This window comes from Leptodactylus fuscus, chromosome 6 (genome assembly GCF_031893055.1).
Source record: "Leptodactylus fuscus isolate aLepFus1 chromosome 6, aLepFus1.hap2, whole genome shotgun sequence".
Lineage (NCBI taxonomy): Eukaryota > Metazoa > Chordata > Amphibia > Anura > Leptodactylidae > Leptodactylus > Leptodactylus fuscus.
Window position 1 is genome coordinate 4,515,908 of NC_134270.1, and position 8,543 is coordinate 4,524,450.

General features: G+C 41.0%; 1 long non-coding RNA gene across 1 annotated transcript; it reads left to right on the plus strand.

The window, feature by feature from the left end:
* Window positions 1-3,107: 3,107 nt before the first annotated feature.
* On the plus strand, window positions 3,108-7,899 carry LOC142209232 (uncharacterized). Its single transcript, XR_012716935.1, has 4 exons — window positions 3,108-3,239; window positions 3,564-3,811; window positions 4,404-4,481; window positions 7,744-7,899. It is a non-coding gene; the product is annotated as an uncharacterized LOC142209232 (long non-coding RNA).
* The last annotated feature ends 644 nt before the right edge of the window (window positions 7,900-8,543 follow it).

The following is an 8,543-nucleotide window of genomic DNA, read 5'->3' on the forward strand; positions in this document are numbered from 1 at the left end:
CTGACCACAATAAGGACATCATAGCTGGTTATCAGGAGGGGATACTACATGTATGAGAAGATAACCTGACCACAATAAGGACATCATGGCTGGTTATCAGGAGGAAACTACATGTATGAGAAGATAATCCGACCACAACAAGGACATCATGGGTGGTTATCAGGAGGACACTACAAGTATGAGAAGATAACCTGACCACAATAAGGACATCATGGCTGGTTATCAGGAGGACACTACATGTATGAGAAGATAACCTGACCACAATAAGGACATCATGGCTGGTTATCAGGAGGACGCTACATGTATGAGAAGATAACCCAACCACAATAAGGACACCATGGCTGGTTATCAGGACACTACATGTATGAGAAGATAACCTGACCACAATAAGGATATCATGGCTGGATATCATGAGGACACTACATGTATGAGAAGATAACCTGACCACAATAAGGACATCATAGCTGGTTATCAGGAGGGGATACTACATGTATGAGAAGATAACCTGACCACAATAAGGACATCATGGCTGGTTATCAGGAGGAAACTACATGTATGAGAAGATAATCCGACCACAACAAGGACATCATGGGTGGTTATCAGGAGGACACTACAAGTATGAGAAGATAACCTGACCACAATAAGGACATCATGGCTGGTTATCAGGAGGACGCTACATGTATGAGAAGATAACCCAACCACAATAAGGACACCATGGCTGGTTATCAGGACACTACATGTATGAGAAGATAACCTGACCACAATAAGGATATCATGGCTGGATATCATGAGGACACTACATGTATGAGAAGATAACCTGACCACAATAAGGACATCATAGCTGGTTATCAGGAGGGGATACTACATGTATGAGAAGATAACCTGACCACAATAAGGACATCATGGCTGGTTATCAGGAGGAAACTACATGTATGAGAAGATAATCCGACCACAACAAGGACATCATGGGTGGTTATCAGGAGGACACTACAAGTATGAGAAGATAACCTGACCACAATAAGGACATCATGGCTGGTTATCAGGAGGACACTACATGTATGAGAAGATAACCTGACCACAATAAGGACATCATGGCTGGTTATCAGGAGGACACTACATGTATGAGAAGATAACCTGACCACAATAAGGACATCATGGCTGGTTATCAGGAGGACACTACATGTATGAGAAGACCTGAACACAATAAGGACATCATGGCTGGTTATCAGGAGGACACTACATGTATGAGAAGATAACCCAACCACAATAAGGACATCATGGCTGGTTATCAGGACACTACATGTATGAGAAGATAACCTGACCACAATAAGGATATCATGGCTGGATATCAGGAGGACACTACATGTATGAGAAGATAACCTGACCACAATAAGGACATCATGGCTGGTTATCAGGAGGGACACTACATGTATGAGAAGATAACCTGACCACAATAAGGACATCATAGCTGGTTATCAGGAGGGGATACTACATGTATGAGAAGATAACCTGACCACAATAAGGACATCATGGCTGGTTATCAGGAGGAAACTACATGTATGAGAAGATAATCCGACCACAATAAGGACATCATGGCTGGTTATCAGGAGGACACTACATGTATGAGAAGATAACCTGACCACAATAAGGACATCATGGCTGATTATCAGGATGAAACTACATGTATGAGAAGATAATCCGACCACAATAAGGACATCATGGCTGGTTATCAGGAGGACACTATACGTATGAGAAGATAATCTGACCACAATAAGGGCATCATGGCTGGTTATCAGGAGGACACTACATGTATGAGAAGATAATTCAACCACAATAAGGACATCATGGCTGGTTATCAGGAGGACACTACATGTATGAGAAGATAATCTGACCACATTAAGGACATCATGGCTGGTTATCAGGAGGGCACTACATGTATGGGAAGATAACCCCACCACAATAAGGACATCATGGCTGGTTATCAGGAGGACACTACATGTATGAGAAGATAATCCGACCACAATAAGGACATCATGGCTGGTTATCAGGAGGACACTACATGTATGAGAAGATAATTTGACCACAATAAGGACATCATGGCTGGTTATCAGGAGGGACACTACATGTATGAGAAGATAACCTGACCACAATAAGGACATCATGGCTGGTTATCAGGAGGACACTACATGTATGAGAAGATAATCTGACTACAATAAGGACATCATGGCTGGTTATCAGGGGGACACTACATGTATGAGAAGACAATTTGACCACAATAAGGACATCATGGCTGGTTATCAGGAGGACACTACATGTATGAGAAGATAACCCGACCACAATAAGGACATCATGGCTGGTTATCAGGAGGACACTACATGTATGAGAAGAAGCGCTAACTGCTGGGCATTAGGGAGTCTCCCGCCTCTCCTGAGTATATTCCACTACAACTACTGTGTTACAGAGCAGATTACAGAGACAAATAACTCCATAACCTCTCGTAAGTTTTGTAGATGTGAAGAGAAATAAATTTGATGTCTTATGTAAATGAGCAGTTGGTGCACTGGGGGCGGGGCTTCCATGTCTTGGGTACACTACGCTTGTTCCTCAACTAAGATGGATGACGTCATAGGATTGGAAGGATCAACTCTCACTGCAGGGGGTGACAGAGGCAGAAGATGGTCGGGGTCTGAACAGCAAGAGGAAAGCTCCAGGGAGCTGAAGGTCTAACCCCGAATACATCAACTGTATCATTTCCTAAGATTCCAATGTTCTTGTTTTTTTGTCCATATCTACACAAGAGCCGCATATAAGAAAGGTCTGATATGTGTCAGTGTAATGTGCCCTATAACATATGGGTATTCCTGCAGGGGGCGCTATATTATTATTATTCAGATCATCTGCAAAACTGGAACTAAAACAAACACCCTATGAAGACTATTGTCCTAAGAGAGTAAATGTCCTGAAGGTTTACTTAGAATTTACATTCTTGGCATCTTCTATTGTATAATGAGAGCCAAACAGGGGCGGAAGACGTCAGTGTGCGCTGTGTCCTAGTATTATATATAGTGCGGCATCACCCGGTGCAGGTATATACTGTATCCTGTATACACAGTGCAGCATCACCCGGTGCAGGTATATACACCTGAGCTGAGATTATTCCGGTGAAGACTTCACCCCAGTCATTCCCACCATGAAGGCGGCCGCTCTTCTCCTCCTTGTGGCATTTGCCAGTTTCTTTGGTAAGTGCAGACGTTATTCTTAGAATCTCCTTCTAGTACATTGTCAGTCACCCAGCTTTTCTAGGCTCCAGAATGGTCTCCTTATACAGTGATATGTCTTTTCTGTATAGCTGGATCTTTTGGTAGATTTGCTATTCTGGATTATAGAAAAGTTATGTTGTTAGTCCAAGAGAGAAGTTATAAAAGCCAAATTAGTTGTCACTGATCATAGAGACAGAAGTGACTGGAGACTGCAGAAGCTTCTCAATGTCAGATGTATGATGGTTTATCCCCTGTATTTTGTAGTTGCTGCTCAAGGTAATGACAGGCTTTCAAACATTCTAGGTAAACCCGAAGGCTTGCCTCTTCTAGGCGGAGGAAACTCACATGGAGGTGCAGGTGGAGGCCTTCTTGATTCAAGCGGAGGCATAGGCCTTCATGGTGGAGGCAGAGTCCTTCATGGTGGAGGCAGAGGTGCAGCTGAGGGAGTGTTTGATACAGCTGCAAAATTTGGTGAGGGAGTGTTTGATACAGCTGCATATTTGACTGAGGGAGTGTTTGATACAGTTGGATCCTCTACCAAACATAAATATGTAAGTCTCCATATTGTCCTATTATTACACACAAGGCGGGGGGGGGGGGGGACTAATAATACTAGTTTGGGTCAGTGCAGACTGTACAGATGTATATGCAGTTACCTCTCCCTAGTGGTGGACACCTGTAGCCACAATTCATCATGTAACTATCTCTACTGTATGTAATGGGGATCAGTAAATGTCCCCCCCCTCCCCCCTATACAGATATATAGTGTAGAGCGGCTTCTGGTACCACAAATCCCCGGCCGGCCCAAATCTCTCCTCACACTCCCATCTGATGACTAGACCACAATGGCTGACGTTGTATCTATAGTGTATTCATCCATAGGATGGTCGGATGTCACATCCCATCATCATTCCTGGCCCTAGGGTCACCCTGTTGTCCAGCTCTCCCTCCTATCCTGGGATGGGGGTAGCGGGAGCTTCTGTACCTAGTGCTTTATACAGCAGTAGTAATAGTAGTCAGACATTGGGGGGTCACAGTCACTTGTGCTAGATGACAAACTCAGCTCTGCTATGTGACTACAACTCCTCTGTATATAGTGCGGTGTCCATGATGGGAGGCTAATACTAGATATTGTTTGTATAGATACAGGGTGAAGATGATCATGAAACACCACCTAAGAAATCTTATTGAGGTGATCACTAAGTTCCTGCAGAATTCCAGGTAAAATCTGAAGATTTCTTTGCAGTTTTCTTCTTACAAATGTTGGATATGAATAGAAGTAAAATGTAGTAGAATATAAAGGCTCAGTGTGGGGCAGCATGGTGGGGCAGCGCTCAGCACAACATCTACCTGGAGTCTACAAGTTCTCGCCGTCTTCTCCTAGGATGGAATAATCCTCCATGTAATAATACTCACCAACTCCGCCACAATATCCACAGACAAGGGAACATTCCCCAAAATAGCCTCCAATCCTAAAATCCTCTTCTCCATTTCCATTATACTCCCCTCCCCCATTATCACTCTCCTTTATACTATCAGGTGAAGGTTACTCTTAGCTCTGACTCGGGGCAGTTCTGAAATAAGTCCTTTATCTTGGGGGTCTCCTCTGAGGTCTCTATTACATTAGGAATCTGGGGTGAGTTTGTGTTTTGGGGTTTGGTCTGGTTTCTATATATTTATAAAGATAAGGTTGGATAAAGACACAAGTTCATCAAGTCCAACCTTCTGTCTCTTGTCCCAGTTAGAGAACTTGGTATGAAGAGATGATTGGGCCGATCCCTGTCCTGTCCATTCCTATATCTGCACATTGTTATTAGGTCACCCCTAAGACATCTCTTATCCAGGCTCAACAACCCCAACTTTAATAACTTGTCTTTGTCCTCTAATCCAGCCATGTCCTTAATATATTGGGCGCCTTACTCTCCCCCGCCCCAGTTCAGCTATATCCTCCCTATATACTGTGGCACCTTATTCTACATGTGGTCTTACCAGTGATTTGTATAGAGGTGATATCCCCAAATCTTATTCAGCAGTAGTATATCAGCCTGAGGATTTATACAATACAGAAACGTAGAACTTATTCACTCGGTCCAGAAGCAGAACTTTACATTTATTCACATTAACACTCATCTGTCATTTCTCTGCCCAAGTGTCTAATATCCCCGAATCCTCCTGTAATATTACTCTATATCCTCCTGTAATATTACACTATATCCTCCTCTGTAATATTACACTATATCCTCCTCTGTTATATTACACTATATCCTCCTCTGTAATATTACACTATATTCTCCTCTGTGATATTACACTATATCCTCCTGTAATATTACACTATATCCTCCTATATAATATTACACTATATCCTCCTCTGTTATATTACACTAGATCCCCCTCTGTGATATTACACTATATCATCCTCCGTAATATTACACTATATCCTCCTCTGTGATATTACACTATATCCTCCTCTGTGATATTACACTATATCCTCCTCTGTAATATTACACTATATCCTCCTATATAATATTACACTATATCCTCCTGTAATATTACACTATATCCTCCTCTGTAATATTACACTATATCCTCCTCTGTTATATTACACTATATCCTCCTCTGTAATATTACACTATATCCTCCTATATAATATTACACTATATCCTCCTGTAATATTACACTATATCATCCTCTGTAATATTACACTATATCCTCCTCTGTTATATTACACTATATCCTCCTCTGTAATATTACACTATATCCTCCTCTGTTATATTACACTATATCCTCCTCTGTAATATTACACTATATCCTCCTCTGTGATATTACACTATATCCTCCTGTAATATTACACTATATCCTCCTATATAATATTACACTATATCCTCCTCTGTGATATTACACTATATCCTCCTCTGTGATATTACACTATATCATCCTCTGTTATATTACACTATATCCTCCTCTGTAATATTACACTATATCCTCCTCTGTGATATTACACTATATCCTCCTGTAATATTACACTATATCCTCCTATATAATATTACACTATATCCTCCTCTGTGATATTACACTATATCCTCCTCTGTGATATTACACTATATCCTCCTCTGTTATATTACACTATATCCTCCTGTAATATTACACTATATCCTCCTATATAATATTACACTATATCCTCCTCTGTAATATTACACTAGATCCTCCTATATAATATTACACTATATCCTCCTGTAATATTACACTATATCATCCTCTGTAATATTACACTATATCCTCCTCTGTTATATTACACTATATCCTCCTCTGTAATATTACACTATATCCTCCTCTGTTATATTACACTATATCCTCCTCTGTAATATTACACTATATCCTCCTCTGTGATATTACACTATATCCTCCTGTAATATTACACTATATCCTCCTATATAATATTACACTATATCCTCCTCTGTGATATTACACTATATCCTCCTCTGTGATATTACACTATATCATCCTCTGTTATATTACACTATATCCTCCTCTGTAATATTACACTATATCCTCCTCTGTGATATTACACTATATCCTCCTGTAATATTACACTATATCCTCCTATATAATATTACACTATATCCTCCTCTGTGATATTACACTATATCCTCCTCTGTGATATTACACTATATCCTCCTCTGTTATATTACACTATATCCTCCTCTGTAATATTACACTATATCCTCCTCTGTGATATTACACTATATCCTCCTGTAATATTACACTATATCCTCCTATATAATATTACACTATATCCTCCTCTGTGATATTACACTATATCCTCCTCTGTGATATTACACTATATCATCCTCCGTAATATTACACTATATCCCCCAAATTAAGAACTTCATTATATTTTATGGCCTCATCTATTTGTCTTCCTTGTACATTTTTTGCTTTTTTCATTATCTTTGGAGTCTTGTAACAAACACCCCCTATTAGTATTGTATTATTCTTTATCCCCCCCTTTACCTCTTTAGGGGTCTCGTGTTGCGTCTGTATTAGATGAGCTGTTGTAGGGTCTCTATTAGGGAGCCTGGGATAATGTGTATATATGTCTATATACTATAGGGGGTCTGGAGTGTGTATGCTATGCCCCCTGTACTCAGACACTGCTGACCTTAGACGTCTCCTCTGCACCACAGAATAGTCCAGCTTTCCTGTAGATGGATAGGATGGAAGCTTCTCCTCTCCTGGCCCTATGGGCCCCTGTGTAGCAGCGTCACCCCCTGTAATATAATATGGCGTCATCATACCGGGCACCATCCAGCTCAAGCCTCGCCCTGCTCATAGTCATGGGGGGCACATACTTCTATATGGATTTGCTCACAAATAATAGATCACCATTAGCCACACCCACTTAAGCCACACCCACAATAATACGTTTTTTTCACACATTTTAATAGTAAATAAATGACATTTTCCTCTTCTTTTTCTCTTCTAGACGCTGCAATGGATTCCTGACCAGGCTATGACGAGTCCTCGGACTGATTTCCCCCCGATGATTTTGCCCCTCCTCCTCCTCTTCTTCCATGTATCAGCATATTCTCTGTCAATGATTTCACTTCCTTCCATGTCTCACAATCAATAAAGTAGAATAGATCAGCACATGGCGTATTGTGTTCCATTATCTTATAGAAATAAGCAGGTTAAGTAATAAGAAAAACCTGGCTGCTTTCTCTCAGTAACAGCGCCTCCACCTTTCTAATGGTTGTGTCGGGTATTACAGTTTTCCTTCACTACAGCGGTGCTGAGCTCTAATACCAGACAGGACACGTAGACAGGAGAGGACAAACACTGGAAAGGGTTAATCCTATCTAATGGATTTATGGCGTGTCCATAGTATTAGAATAGTCAGGCAGAAAAGTTTTCTTTCTATCGTTGACTACAAACTCTTACAAATATGAAGAACAGAAAATCTTGAGTAGAAGTGACATGTTAAGCAAATATCTGTAACAGGACTCCGCACCTACCAAATGTCATGTATAATACTGGGGTCTTCTTACGTAACATGGGGCCTTCTTCATAGTGACCAGATCCTCATGGGCGGTCCTACATTTGGTGTCCCCGCCCCTAATCAGCAGTAGCTCCAATGAAAGTCAATCACTCAGGATATTACTGGATGTAATCTTTTCCTACATCTGAGCTGGGGTAAGGGCGGACACATCTGTATGTTCCTGTATACATGACAGGGCACCAGGCACCAGTTTCCCCTTCTTTGCCATTCTCTACTATAATTCACAG